Genomic DNA, 15,571 nt, shown 5'->3' on the forward strand with positions numbered 1-15,571 from the left:
GAAGCATATCAAGGTGTTCTTCAAGAAGTTATCCAAATGCATAATGTCACACACTGGGAGAACTTGACCACCTCCAGTTGTGAAATAGAAGAATGGCTACTCTTTCCTTTACCAAAATTGGATAGCTTGTTGTTGGTGAGACCAACCTGTGTGGTGTCTTCTTTCTCCCCAGCTGAATGGTGGGCATAACTTTTGCCTCTACATTCCTCTGTAGACCAGGAAGGGAAGTTGAATCCAGTGGTGATGTGAGAAAATGGTCCTGGAATTTTCAGAGTACACAGGTTCCTCTGGTCTATGGACGTGAACTCTAGGGTGGTTGGAACAAAGCCACTTATACCTAGTCTCCTCTTGAGTTCTCTTTCTGAGGACCTGGCTGTGAGGCAGTGTATGTTGCCTGGACCCTGTGAGGTCTGTTCCAGCGCCTGGTCTCCCCTGCTCTGCAGAACATGAGCTGAGAAAATGTGCTGTAGTCAGAGACAACCCCACCAAGAAGAGTGGAGTCAGCCTGGAGAAGATAGGAAGCTGCTATACCTGGAGATGCTGGACATGCAGACAGCAGGACTGACAAGCCAATGATCAAGGAAGTCACTAGAAATGAGAGACAGGGAGGAAGGTAGGCCTCATACTTCATAGTGAAGAGGCAGAGGCATATCCTTGGACTCACATTACTTCAGAGAAGAAAGTACATACATCTGTCAGACAGTTAAGGAAAGATAGCCAAGCTGAAGCATGTTATGGTAAAATAGGATAGAAAAAGGATTTTTCGATACAATGAATTGCCTCAGATCTGACAGGGAGATGTGACTGGCATTATACTTTTAATAGCATTTAAGACTAATAAGACAACTGACATAGGCTTGGCCAATTTTTAAAAAAAAAAATACTGGAAAAAAACCCCCCAAATCTCTCATAGTGAAGGGAATGCTGTATTCCTTTATATTTTTTCCCTCTGGGCGGGCATGGAGGACATGTGTTACTTCTCTGTGGAGAATGTCAGATTTTCAGGTAGCCATGATGTGAGTGTGAATCATCTTCTGTAGATCATGAAAAGGCAATTTTAAAGTAGTGAAACCAAGGTGATTTTGAAGGAAATGTTATAAGGAATTATAACGAACAATGATTGAAAATGGAGGTTTGGGCCGTGGAACCTGTATCTTTGAACTTACCCAGCGTGGCCTGTGGGAAAAATAAAAGAGAAGCCCTGATGAGGCATGGTCTGACTTGATCTGATACACAATTATAGAAAGGATGCATTCATATTACAATATTGCAAACAGGGAAAGAACTGTATATGATAGCCCATCAAAAAAGTGTGTTTGAGATCCAACACCTTGATACTAAAAGAGATATAGTCACAGGGCACCTGGGTGGCTCAGTCAGTTAAGCGTCTGACTTCAGCTCAGGTCATGATCTTGCAGTTCATGAGTTCAAGTCCAGCACTGGGCTCTGTGCTGACAGCTCAGAGCCTGGAGCCTGCTTTGGATTCTGTGTCTGCCTCGCTCTCTGCCCCTCCCCCGCTCATGCTCGGTCTCTGTCTCTCAAAAATAAATACACGTAAAAAAAAAAAGAAATATAATCAGTGCATGAAAACCACTAGTTAGAAACTTATACTGTTCTGTACATGATTTTAAAATATCAAGATAGGGGCACTTGGGTGGCTCAGTCACTTAAGTGGCCAACTCTCGATTTTGACTCAGGTCATGATCTCATGGTTTGTGAGTGTGAGCCCTGCGTTGGGCTCTGTGCTGACAGCACACGGAGCCTGCTTCAGATCCTCAGTCTCCCTCTCTCTGTCCTTCCACTCGTGAGCTCTCTCAAAAGTAAATAAATGTAAAAAAAAAAATTAAAACCATCAGAATAAATATTTTTAAATGTTCTCATGCACATTGGAAAGCCTGAAAGTCCATGCATTGCTTTGATGTCTCTGAGCCTCCCCCCCTCCCCCCCCAGAGCCTCGCTGGGAGTTCCCTGCTTTCCTCAGGTCTGTCCCCAACCAGTGAGAAATCTCACACTGGGTAGTTCCCTATCATCTGGCCTCACTGCCCCCCACCTGGACCTCAACTTAATAGGTTCACTTTTCTGCAGGCCAGCAAAATTACCAAGAAAATTCCATCCTTCTGTAGGGACCAGGGGTCACCTCCCGCTCTTGCCACTATAGAGCCTGAGTCTCATGGCCCCTGCTGGTTCATCTTGCCATGTGGGCCTTGCATGCAACTCCCATGTGGGCCTTGCATGCCGTGTAGTGCCCTCCTCCCCCAGGCTGGGAGTATTGTAAGTGACCCACTGCCATTACTGGGGACTGTGCATTTGACCATCTCATACCTTTTAGGGCCTGGGATCCCTACTTCACCAACAGGGTGAATGGGAGGTGGTCAGGATAGCATGTAGGCATAAGCTTTGGTGTTTCTCCTTCCTTTCCCAAATGCATCCTGGCAGCCCTTTTAGCTCCAACCAAGGTCAAATCAGGACTTGGTCTCTTAGGAAGTTTTTGCCGTGTTATCAATGTTTGCAAGTGAGTTATAGGTTCTCCCCGTGCACTGCAAGGTCCTATGCTTTCTTTGTAAAAGATAGCTCATTAAGCTCTAATCCAATAGCCCAATAAAAAAGGAACAATAGAGACAAAACAGTTGAAGAAATAATAATGCATTTTATAATTCTTCCCGAAATCTGGTCCAAGCTGGCCTGGTTAGAAATCCATTTCTAAGAAGAAAGAACTACTTTTAAAAAGAAAAGAACTTTTATGAACCCTTGCTATTATGCATGGCGCAGAGTTATATGAAGAAAATAAATCATTCTAATATGTTTACCAAAGCTTATAGTTACTCGTGACAATAAGAATGGGTGTTAAGTCCATAGATTAGGGGTTGCAAACTCAATTCATGACAAGAACCAGGCAGGTAATTAAATGGCTGAAGCAGGGTGGAGGATGATCTAATTTTAAATGTTGGCAACTAATTAAAATGTATTAAAAGTCCTGCATAAGTCAAACAAAACACATCTGGGGACCACATGTCCAAGGGCAAGCCTAGAGCAACTTTTGAAATCCTGTTCATTCTTCAAGGCCTGAATTGTGGGCATGCCCTTCCAAGAATCCTGTGACTGCAGGGGTGGGTCAGGCTGAGCCTGCCCTTCCTGGAGCTTTTATTGAATTGGTCATGAGAAGTACAAACGATGGGCCTTTTGTTCCCTCACTGTTGCCTCAGTGGGGCTTTTATTCCTCGTAGGATTGAAGGTCCTTGGGAACAGAGACCATGTTTTATGTTTCTCTCATTGTTTTCACACCTTTTATGTCCTGACTCAATAATAATAATAATAAATATAATAATGGGAGCAGCTACCATTTATAAAGCTCTTTCCGTGAGTCTGACCCATTTCTGTTTTTTAAATTTTTTTACATTTATTTATTTTTTGAGAGACATAGAGCACAAGTTAGGGAGGGGCAGAGAGAGAAGGAGACACAGAATCTGAAGCAGGCTCCAAGCTCCCAGCTGTCAGCACAGAGCCCGACATGAGGCTCAAACTCACAAACTGTGAGATCATGTCCTGAGCCAAAGTCGGACGCTTAACCAACTGAGCCACCCAGGCGCCCCGAGTCTGACCCATTTCTAATGGGTTTTACTTATAGGATTTAATTTTCACAATCCTTGTGAGGGAGGTACTATTGTCATCCCGTTTTACTGATTGGCCAGCTGAGGCGCAGAGAAGTGAAGTGACTGGTCAAGGTCGCCCAGCTGGTGAGATGTGGAGCCAGTTAATTTGGCCAGTCGGATTCCATAGCATGTGTGCTCAGGCACTACAGTACAACTATTAACTAGTTCAACATAGTTGTTTTCTAGCTAAGAATTTTAAACTTTTTTTGCGCCACAATGTTTCGCACATAGTGCTAGTGACTCTTAAGATGGTGAGCTGAGAAAGCTTTCTGTTTTATTTTCACCTCTCTTCCCTTTCTGTCTTGTGTCCGCTTTTGATTCCTAATAAGGAACGGAATAGTGGAATTAACATAGAGCAACGATATCCGTAAGATGCCAAAATAGCCACATAATTTGTTCGTATTCTTTGCTCAAAATTAAGCAGATGTCAGTGCAGGCTCACCAGTCTGGAAGTTTTGTGTGGGCTCTCCGCAGTGGAATCGCCAAATAAGAGATACTGAATAGTTTTGCGAGAAGAACTTGAGAGGAAAGAGGGAAGGTCGTGGCGGTGAGGAGTTTGCTCTTTCTGCAGTTGACAGCGGTGAATAAATTACTGGTGAGATGAACTGGGAAAGGGTCTAGGGTTTTGTGACTGCAGGCATATCAATATTTGACCCCTGCTTCATTAGTGTTTCTTCTCTAGGTGGAAGAGAAACGATTCATGCATCAGACTTTTTCATTGTGTACTCAGGATCATAAAACATATTTGATAAACATTTCTGAGACCAAGTTGCTCTGAGATTGTGTTATCGTTACTAACTATTCTTTGTGTAATAGCAGAACTTGTTTTGTAAGACACAAATGACCCTATTCTCCTGGTCTGAATGGAAGATGGAGATTTGCTCGTCACATCCACCCGTGTATGTTCTGGTATGTTCTAAGTTTATTTTATTATTATTATCTTTTATTTAGAGAGAGAGAGATAGAGAGCAAGTGGGGAAGGGGCAGAGGGAGACAGGGAGAGAGAAAATCCCAAGCAGGCTTCGCACTGTCAGCGCAGAGCCCGATGTGGGGCTCAAACTTACAAACCGTGAGATCATGACCTGAGTCAAAGTCAAGACTCAGAAGCTTTACCAACTGAGGGACCCAGGGGCCCCTGTTCTGATATGTTCTAACACCACTTGAGAGTTGCTTGGCTCTCCGGCTGTTGAGAAAAGCCTTAACGGTTTGCTTTCTAGAGCCAGGATACAGGCACTGTGGGAGGATGTAGAAAAGAATAAAAATGGACTCCTTCACCTTCTCGATCTCAAGTCCTCTCCTGGCCGGACTGCTGCATACAGAGGTGGCACATGGCCTTTGGACATAGCCCTTCGATGCTGCTGTGAACATGAATCATGACGATATTTTGAGAAGTCCTTCTACTGATGCTCAGGCTGAAAGCTGTGGTCACTTGACCACATATCTGCACCTAACATGTCAACATCCTCGCCATACACCTCAGTCCTTCTGCTGCCAATCACAGCTTGTCTATCTTAAGTCCCATCCCCTCAGGACCCTGCATTCTTTGCAATGATAATGGGTGCTAATGGAATAATTTGAGAGACTAATCTCTGATAATGTTACTCTTCTCAAGTAAAAGTCTATTTTAGTCTAGTTAAAATGCAGAGCACCTTTAGAAGGTCTTTATGGAGTGACAGGAAAATTGGAAATTTCTGACAGACCAATCAAGAGGAGATATTTTGGTGAGTGAAGCCTTTTATAACTCCACAACTTATGCCAGCTAAGGAGACGGCAGCTGCCTAAAACTCATAGATATGCAATAACTCATGTAGCAGTGATCTGGCCGTGGTCACACACACACACACACACACACACACTCTCTCACCTCTTCAGGATATATGAATATTAACTCACAGTGCTACGCTGAAAGCCTAGCAACCAAAAGGTAGAAGTTTGCATAGTCTAACAAAAAATGCATAGAAAATTTTATCCGATATAATTTGACATTTAAAAATGTATAGCACAATTTGATGATGCTCAAAATTTTTCAACACCTGAAATATTTCATTATTGAGGAACATTTAAGTATATTTTGTTATGCCCGTCAACGAATGTTGTACTGTGCAATTATTTAAATAGTCAGAAAACAAGGTGAGCGAAAAAATTCAAAAAGTACACACACACACGCAGAAATACACACCTATATATTTGTGAGACCATACATATTCCAGTGTAAGACAGGAAGTCTACAGAACAATATCTGAGCAATGTTTGTGTGTGTGTGTGTGTGTGTGTGTGTGTGTGTGTGTGTCTGAGGATGCCTCTAATGTTAAGCTTTATCTTTCTTTGCATTTTGGACAATTCATGTGTATTATTTGAAAAGTAATTAATAGATGAATGCAATGGTGATGAAAGAAATAAGTCTCTGTGTGTCACGACAGCACCAGCTCTTGATTTGTTACCAGATAAAGAGGCAGACAGCCTCCAGTCCTGTTTTTCCTCATCCACAAGATGTACTATAGCAACATGGTCCTGGCAAGCAAGGCCCAGTGTTTCTATATCCTGATGGGAGAAGGCAAAGGGTAATTAGTGCCTCCCGAAGCAGGAAAGGCAGGTGGGTGCTGGGCTTCATGTCCGGCATGCAAAGCCTTTCTCAGCAGAAGTGAGGGTGCCGGAGGCTATCTTGGTGGCCGTCCTGGCCTGGAAGCCAGTGTGCTTTGCTCTGTCTGTTCCCCCAACACACTGCCTATCCTAACCCCACTTTTAGCAATTTCCTCTTGCTTGATTTCCTGTAAGTAGGTAAAACAGCACCAGTGAGTTAGCTGCACTAGCTGAGTGTTCTGCAGGTTGACTGAGTGAGTACTTTTTGATGAGAACCACTCCCAAGTGACTGCTTTTGGTCAGGATCTTTGGTGTTGGGACAACTGCAGACTCTGGCTTCTGGGACCACCCGAAGACCCTAAGGTCTTCTAAGCTCCTAAGACCCTAAGTTCCTCTAAGTCTGAGGAGCTGTTTTAGTGTCCTTCAGCCTCCCTGCCAAGCCTTGTTATGAGGGGCAAATAAATAGCAGAGATTGTTTTTACATTACAGTAAAAATGACAGAATTCTGCTTCTGTCCCCAGTGGAGCAATGCAGACTGCATTTGCCTATCCACGTTAAATAACCAAATCTAGAAAAATAATTCAAACAATGGGTTGCAGAAACAGGACACCAGGCAGCACAGGATACTGATCCACAATAGAGGAGAAACAAACAAGGTAAGTATCTATGATTACTATGATCTATGATCTCCTTCCTAGAGAGAGTTTCCATGCCATAGCACAGGAAGGGGGAAGATAGATAGAGTCCAGAAGTCTCCCTGAGTTAGGAGAGATAGACTTCAAAATTTTGTTAAGCCCAGGTGGCTGAAATTTGCAGGGAAGAATATTGGAGAAGAGAGCTGCTCCCCACATGAGAGGTGCACAGAGAGCGAGCTCTGGAGATCTCAAGGCTCCCAGCTCACCCTGGGTCCTCAGCTGATAGTGATCAGTGCATGCATCTGAGGAGACTATTTGAGGACAGGGAAAGAACTACTGGAAAGGGAAGATTGAACAACTCACAAAGCTTGCGCAGGGTGAGGAAGGCCTCGTGTTTTTCTAGGTAGCTCAGAGAAACCCTATATTGTGTGGACATCAGAGTTGGTTCTGGACTAAAAGCTGTTGTGGTTTCACCCAACAAAGCTTGAAGTAGAACCTTGAAAGGCTTAAACTGTTTATTAGTAACTTAGCTGCACCTTGGGATAAAACTCAAGAATATTTAAAGGTATAGAAAAATACCCAACACTCAATAAGATGAAATTTGCAAAGTTTGGCCTCTCATCTAAAATTACTTGTCAGGCAAAGAAGCAAGGAAAGGCAACCTGTAATGAGGAGAAAAATTAACAGAAAGAGAGAAAGATGACACAGGCAGTATAAACATAGGCACAGAGATTAAGATTTATTATAAATAGACTCCATATATTCAAGAAGGTAAAGGAAAGAATGACCATATGAAAGAAATATATGGAAGATATGAAAAAGGTGCTACTCAAACTTTTAGATAAATACAAAGTCTGAGATGAAAAATACACTAGAGGAAACTAATAGTAGATTAACTGCAGATCACACATTGTGGAGGAAAAGATAAGTAAATATGAGGACATGAAAGAAGAAAAGAAACCATCTAAACTTAAAAGTAAACAAAAGATGGGGCACCTGGGTGGCTCAGTCGGTTAAGTGTCTGACTTTGGTTCAGGTCATGATCTCACAGTTTGTGAGTTCGAGCCCTGCATCCAGCTCTGTGCTGACAGCTCAGAGCCTGGAGCCTGCTTCAGATTCTGTGTCTCCCTCTCTTTCTGCCCCTTCCCTGCTCATGCTCTGTCTCTCTCAAAAATAAAATAAGCATTAAAAAAAAACTTAAAAAATAAAAGGTGAACCATATCAGCTCTGGGATGACTTCAGGTGTTTTAAGGTAAATGTAACAGAGAATTCCCCAAACAGAGGGGGTTAGTACAGGAAAACTATTTGAAAAATAATGGCTCTAAAGAATGAGAAGACAAGCCACAGACTAGGAGAAAACATCTGTAAAAGACACAACTGATAAAGTACTGTTATTCAAAATACACAAAGAACTCATAGAACTCAACTCTAAGAAACTGAGCAACCAGATTTAAAAATGGGCAAAGGAGATGAACAGACACCTCCCCCGAGAAGATATACAGATGGGAAGTAAGCATATGAAAAGACATTCAACATGCACACCAACCAATCGCTAGAACCCCCCAAAATGGCAACAACAAATGCTGATGAGGATGTGGAATAATGCAAACTCTCATTCACTTCTGGTGGGAATGAAAAAAATGGTACAACCACTTTAGAAGACAGTTTGGCAGTTTCTTACAAAACTGAACATATTCTTACCATACAATCCAGCAACTGCACTCCCTGATGTTTATCCAGATGAACGAAAACTTATTTCCACACAAAACCCTGCACAGAGATGTTTATAGAAGCTTTATTTACAATTTCCCCAAACTGGAAAATAGATGAGTAGATAAATAAACTGTGGTACCTCCAGGCAATGGAATATTATTCAGCTAAAAAGAAATGACCTATCAAGCCAGACATGGGAAAAAAAACTAAATGTGTATTTCTAAGTGAAAGAACTCACTCTGAAAGGCTACATACTGTATGATTCCAGTTATATGGTATTCTGGAAAAGGCAAAACTGTGGAGACAGTAAAAAGATGAGTGGTCACCAGTGGTTCCATCCTAGGAAGGAATAAACTAGCATAACAAAGGGGATTTTTAGGGCAGTGAAACTATTTTGAGTGATACTACAGTGAAGATTAAACTCTGACAGTAAGCTTTGAATGATAACCATGTGTCAATGTGGATTCACTGATTGCAACAAATGTAGCAATCTGGTGTGGCAAGTCCATGGTGGGGGAATGAACAGGAGGCTATGTGGGATGTTTCTTCATTTGCTTCTCAATTTTGCCGTGAACCTAAAACTTCTCCCCAAAATAAAATTTATTAGTTAAAAAACAGTGGCCAGAATTTTTCTAAAGTTTAGATAAAGATAATAAACTAAGAGGTCCAAAAATTTCAGCAAGTTGTTACTACGGATAAAACCAAAAATGAAACTGTACCATAAAATTTCTATTCAAATTGTTTATAACCAGTCGCAAGGAGAAAATCTTAAAAACACTTAAGAAAAGATACATTGTGTCCAGAGCACAAGGGTAAGAACAAGAGCCAATTTTTTCATAACAGAAGCCAGAAAAAAACACAGCAACCTTTTTGAGATATTTAAACAAACAAAAACATGTCAACCTAGAATTCTATGTCCAGTGAAAGTATCTTTCAAAAGGAAGAAGAAACAAAGCCTCCTTCAGACATACAAAAGCTGAACGTGTTAATTACTGTTAGACTTTTACTCTAAAAATGGTAAAGGTAATCCTTTGGACAGAATAAAAATGTTACCAGATACAAATCCCAGTTTACATAAAGGAAGGACTAGCACTGGAAATGATACAATGATATAAAAGCTTTGTTTTTGTTTCATTTTACAAATCTCTTTAAAATATAGTGCAGTGTTTAAAATTAACAAGGCTGAGGGGTGCCTGGATGGTTCAGTGGGTCGGGCGTCTGACTTCTGCTCAGGTCGTGATCTTGTGGTCATGATCTTATGGTTCATGGGTTCGAGCCCCTCATCAGGCTGACAGCTGGGAGCCTGGAGCCTGCTTTGGATTCTGTGTCTCCCTCTCTCTCTGTCCCTCCCCTGCTCACACTCAGTTTCTGTCTCTCTCCCAGAAATAAACATTAAAAAAATAAAATTAACAGGGCTCAATTTTGGAATTTATAATGTATGCAGAAGTACATAGAAGCGTGTTTGTTCTCTTGACTATAAGAGAGCAGAGGCTGGGAGACGAGTCATTCCTCAAGAGGAATGTAAGTGTATCATGGTAAGGTCCTTTTATTGGAAGTAGACTACGGTAAGTTAAAGAGATACAGTAAAATCTCCAAGGCATCCACTAAAAAACCAAAACAAACCAATAAACAAAAACAAGTCCACAAGGTATAGCTGTTAGATCAATAAAGGAGATAAAATGGGATAATAAAAATATTTTATCCAAAGAAGACTGAACAGGAGAGAAAATGGAACAAAAAGTAAGTGGGGCACATAAAAAATAATAAGCAAGATAGTCGCGTTAACCACAATCCTATCAATAGCTATGTAATATGCATATGGCTGGACAGTCCAATTAAAGGGCATAGAGCCATATATTAAATTTAAAAAACAAGTCTTTAAAATTAAAATTAGAAGTTAAATTCCAGTCTGCCTACAAGACACACATTTTAAGTGTAAAGGCACAAATAGGTTAAAAGTAAAAGGATAAGATAATATGTGACATACTAACATTAAGCAACAGAAAGCCAGATTGGCTTAGATTTGGCCAGGATATGTTACACTGAACACCAAATGCATGAACTGTAGAAAAAACTGATTAAATAGAACTTCACTGAAACTAAAACATTTGTTCTTTATAGGACACTTTTACAGAAATAAAAAGACAAGTCATTGGGAAAAATGTTTTTAAAATAGGTATTTGACCAAGGGCTTACATTTAGGCTATGTAGAGAACACTTACAATTCAAAATTAATATGACAAAAACCTAATTTAAAAATCGCTAAAAGATTTGACTACTTTACTGAAGAAGATATATGGATATCATATTAATACTTTATAGGTTGCTCAATATTCAGAGTTCTTTATGGAAATGTAAATTAAAACCCCAAAGAGTTGTTCATATAAAGCTTCTAGAATCCCTAATATTAAAACACTATTTTAAGAGTGGGTAATGACCCGAAAGAACTGAAATTCTCATACACCCAGATGGGGATGTAAATGGTGAACCATTTTGGAAAAAAGTTTGCCAATTTCTTGAAAAGCAAAAAGCATACCTACTAGATGACACAGATATTCTACTCCTAAGCATTTATCCAAGAGAAATGAAAACATTTGACTGCATGAAGATTTGCATAAATGTTCATAGGAAGTGTAATTTTTTTAAAATTTAAGTTTATTTATTTATTTTTGGGAGAGGGACAGAGAGAGAGAGAGAGAGAGAGCGGGGAAGGGGCAGAGAGACAGGGAGAGAGAGAATCCCACGCAGGCTCTGTACCAACAGCATGTTGCCTGATGCAAGGCTCAAACCCATTAACCATGAGTTTGTGACCTGAGCTGAAACCAAGAGTTGGACGCTTAACTGACTGAGTCACCCAGGCGCCCTGCAGCTTTAATTTTTAATAGCTAAAAACTGGAAACAACCCATATACCCATCAGGAGGTAAATGGATAAATGCCTTGTGGTATATCCATATGATGGAAAAATAATCAATGATTTAAAAAGAGTGAAGTTTTATTTTTTTCAACAGTTAAAAAATGCTTATTAATTTTGAGAGAGAGAGAGAGAGAGCATACGACTGAGTAGGGGTTGGGGGTAGCTCAGAGAGAGAGGAAGAGAGAATCTTGAGCACGCTCCACTCTGTCAGGGCAGAGCCTGACTCTGGGCTCAGTCTCACGAACGCAGAGATCATGCCTTGAGCTGAAATCAAGAGTCAGTTGCTTAAATGACTGAGCCACCCAGGCACCCCCAAAACAGTGAACTTTTAAAATAAACAACATTATAAATGAGTCTCTAAATAATTATGCTGTGTGAAAGAAGCTAAGTGCCTACCTACAAAAATGATTACGTATCATATGATTCCACTTATATATAATTTTAGAGAATGAAAATTAGTCCATGTGATGTAAAGCAGATCATTGGTTGCCTGGGGTGGGGTTGGGGGGAGTCGTGGAAGGGCAGTAAAGACTGATAGAAAAGGGGCTCAAAGAAACTGTGGGTATGATAGACAATGTTCATCATAAGGGTGGTGATGATCTCACGAGTGTATACGTATGTCAAAACTAATCAAATTATGGTCTTTAAATATATGCAGTGTTTTATGTGTCCATTATACCTCAATAAAGCTGTAAAGTTTTGAAGATGCCAGATGAGACATTGGTAGAGCAGGGATGGCCTCCCAAATTATGGCTACCTGAATCCAAAGTATAACTCTGTGCAAGCTAATCAGCGTCTGCACCGGAGGTTGGGACTTCCAGGTTTAATAGCAAAGGGAATGTTCAGGAAGAGAACTTCCTTATAAGGAGAACTCAGCGTTTGGCTTTGTGGAGCAGTCTGTTGTACCATGGAGTTCAATACACTCTATGCTGCATTGCCTTACAGTACAGACCCGTAGAAAGGAGAAAGGTGGGTTATTTGTAGATGAACTATCAAGGAAGCACAATATAGCAACCAGGCACTGGCTCTGATAGTCATGACCTTAGATCTTAAACATAGGTAATAAAAACATGTGGAAGGTGATCTGGTACTGAAAGTTATGAAGAAATGGTTTTCTAAAGCCACGTATGAAAATTAGCCTCACCTTTAAATATCCGAGTATGTCCAAATGCCGTTACAATACACTGGTTGCCATTAGAATGGAGTAAAGCACAAATACTCTTCTGTCTGGAATAGATGGATTTCATCTAAAAGTATCAGCAAAAATTTATTTTTACATGTCAATAGAATTATATTTGTATTGCGTTGTAAGAAATATTATTTTTTAATTTTATTTTATTAGAAATGCTTATTTAGTTTTGAAAGAGCACGCACACAAGCAGGGGAGGGGCAGAGTGAGAGAGAGAGACACACACAGAATCTGAAGCAGGCTCCAGGCTCTGAGCTGGCAGCTCCATGCGGGGCTGGAACCCATGAACTGTGAGATCATGACCTGAGCTGAAGTTGGATGCTTAACCAACTGAGCCACCTAGGCACCCCTGTAAGAAATATTATTATGTTCCTGTTACATACCATGAAGAAAATGTTGAGGAAAGGTGAATCTTTATGACTTATTTGACTTTATTAGTAGAACCAGACTCAAGAAAAGACCACCTGAACCCAGTATTTTAGATTTTCATATTCTTTTTATTGTAATATCATCCATGTTGTTTCCTTAGAGTCCTACATTAACCCCTCCCCAAGGGGATGGGTTAAAGGAACTCCAAGAATTTGGTAGAAAAAAAATAGAAGTGACAAATACATATCACTACAAAAATTATTGTAGTTATTTGTTGCTCTTAAATAAGATTGGAAGTTAGTAAAGTAAAACATTAGCAAATGTGGAATAATCTCCCTGTCAGAAATCCTTAGAACCCCTAAACATACTATGTAAATATGGAATATATTATGGCTTAATGCGCTCTCTGACTGTATAACAATTGTAGTATTTTAGTCATCAGAAAAAAAAAAAAACCCTACCTATACAAACCTTAAATATTGTGGACATATTTTACCCTTGTATCATAGGTACCATCATGCCAAGGGCTGTGACTTTATGGTAGCTGAAAACAGATACTTCTCTACAAAATGTATTTTTATGTTGATTTTATTTTATTTTTTTAAATTTTTTAACATTTATTTATTTTTGAGACAGAGAGAGACAGAGCATGAATGCGGGAGGGGCAGAGAGAGAGGGAGACACAGAATCTGAAGCAGGCTCCAGGCTCTGAGCCATCAGCCCAGAGCCAGATGCGGGGCTCCAACCCACGGACCGTGAGATCGTGACCTGAGCCGAAGTCGGATGCCTAGCCGACTGAGCCACGGGGCCCATGTTGATTTTATTAATTTTGATATATAATGAAATATATTTTTTTTAATGGATAAAAAACGGGTTGGAGTTGTGTGAGTCAGACTCCCACTAAGTATAATTCCTTTTTTTTATTCTGGGAAATTCTCTCTTACATTTTACAGCATAGACCCCAAATCCAGAAATTACTAATTAGTGATCTTTATCTTTTATGCACATCTATCTCTACAGTGATGAGATCCATATGGTGGGTGCACAAAAAATGCAGTCACCCATTATTGTACAGATTTTGCCCAACATAAAAGTAAATTATATTGAACTCACTAAAATTTTATCAAGGGATTTGTAAGAAGATCTGCTAATTTGGTTATAGAAGATCCTTAACATGGGGGAGACTGGCTGGCTCAGTCAGGAAAGCATGAGACTCTTGATGTTGGGTTGTGAGTGCAGGCCCCATGTTGGGCCTAAAGCTTACTTGGAAAAAAAATGCTTAAAATTCTTTAGTAATTGTGAAAATATGTAAAAGAGAAGAATGATGATTTCATGGGAAGGAAAGCCAAAACCATAACAAAATTCCATTTTAAGGTACAAAATGTAATGTGTTCCATGGGATAACAAACTCTACCTGACCATCATGATCTGAGTCCAATGTGGTCTAATAATGAATATACTGGATACAGTAAAAATAGGCTTGCTTTGACACCACAAATTGTATTTGGCGTCCTAATCATTTATCACCTCTCTGTATATCTTCAGAAATAATGGCTAATTGAACAATCTATTCACACAGAATATTGCAGAAGATTTTAATGAGGCAGAAAATGTCAACATTTCAATGGGTGATAGGTTTTGTTCAGAGCAGCTGGAAGTTATGAATTGCCAATTAGGAAAACTTTGGTAATCTGGGTAATCTTTGTTGCCTGTCCAGGATTTATCTGGGTTTGGGAGCCATAAATTTGGGAATAAAATAATGACCTGGGGGATTATTCTCTTATGTTGTGAAATATATTCGTATAAAATTTCCAATTTCATGTCATGCAGATTGAACCGCATAAAACAGCACTTAAAAGGTGAATCTTTATAAAATTAATTAGTAAAACGTAACTATTTTGGTTTATTGACTTTTTCTGTTCTCTGCAGAACATAAAGGGAAGAAGAGAATTAAAATGAACGTTTTCCAGTTGATTTGATCAGTGTAGACAGCTTAAGTAGTTAATCCGGGTATCAAAACAGATCATTTTCCACAAAAGAATTGTATGATTTGTATGACAAGCAGACTGTGCAATTGTGAAATAACTCCTTACGTTTGTGTTGTCTGAACCTAATTTTACCAATTAACCTACTTTCACAACTGATTTTGCAGAACCTACATGGGAAGAAAGTACTCCTTGACGAACTCACCCGCAAAAGAACATATATGTAAAGAATTTCTCTATGTGAATAAATAATTTTGATAAAACACATCATTAAATGAAGAATGAGGGCATCAGGAATCTTTCATGTACCTTTTGCTTCTGTGATGGATCTTTAGGGGAACATTTCTCAATGTTGCAGTTAGAACTTCACATCTTTAAATAAGCCATACAGAGAAAGACAGATACCATATGGTTTCACTCTTATGTGGATCCTGAGAAACATAACAGAAACCCATGGGGGAGGGGAAGGAAAAAAAAAAAAAAAAAAAAAAAAGAGGTTAGAGTGGGAGAGAGCCAAAGCATAAGAGACTGTTAA

General features: G+C 39.8%; 1 long non-coding RNA gene across 4 annotated transcripts in view; it reads left to right on the forward strand.

Annotated features, from left to right (window-relative positions):
* LOC109278902 (uncharacterized) overlaps positions 1–15,326 on the forward strand; it is a 199,571-nt gene extending 184,245 nt beyond the window's left edge. For 3 of the 4 annotated variants that reach the window (XR_008423922.1, XR_008423921.1, XR_008423923.1), the window contains 3 exons: positions 4,072–4,559; positions 6,720–6,886; positions 15,204–15,326. This is a non-coding gene — a long non-coding RNA (uncharacterized LOC109278902). The remainder of the gene's footprint in view (positions 1–4,071; positions 4,560–6,719; positions 6,887–15,203) is intronic. The other variant, XR_008423920.1, reaches the window with a different exon arrangement.
* The last annotated feature ends 245 nt before the right edge of the window (positions 15,327–15,571 follow it).

The sequence above is a fragment of the Panthera pardus genome, unplaced genomic scaffold (assembly GCF_024362965.1).
Source record: "Panthera pardus isolate Hobbes unplaced genomic scaffold, ASM2436296v1 HiC_scaffold_2, whole genome shotgun sequence".
Taxonomy (NCBI): Eukaryota; Metazoa; Chordata; class Mammalia; order Carnivora; family Felidae; genus Panthera; species Panthera pardus.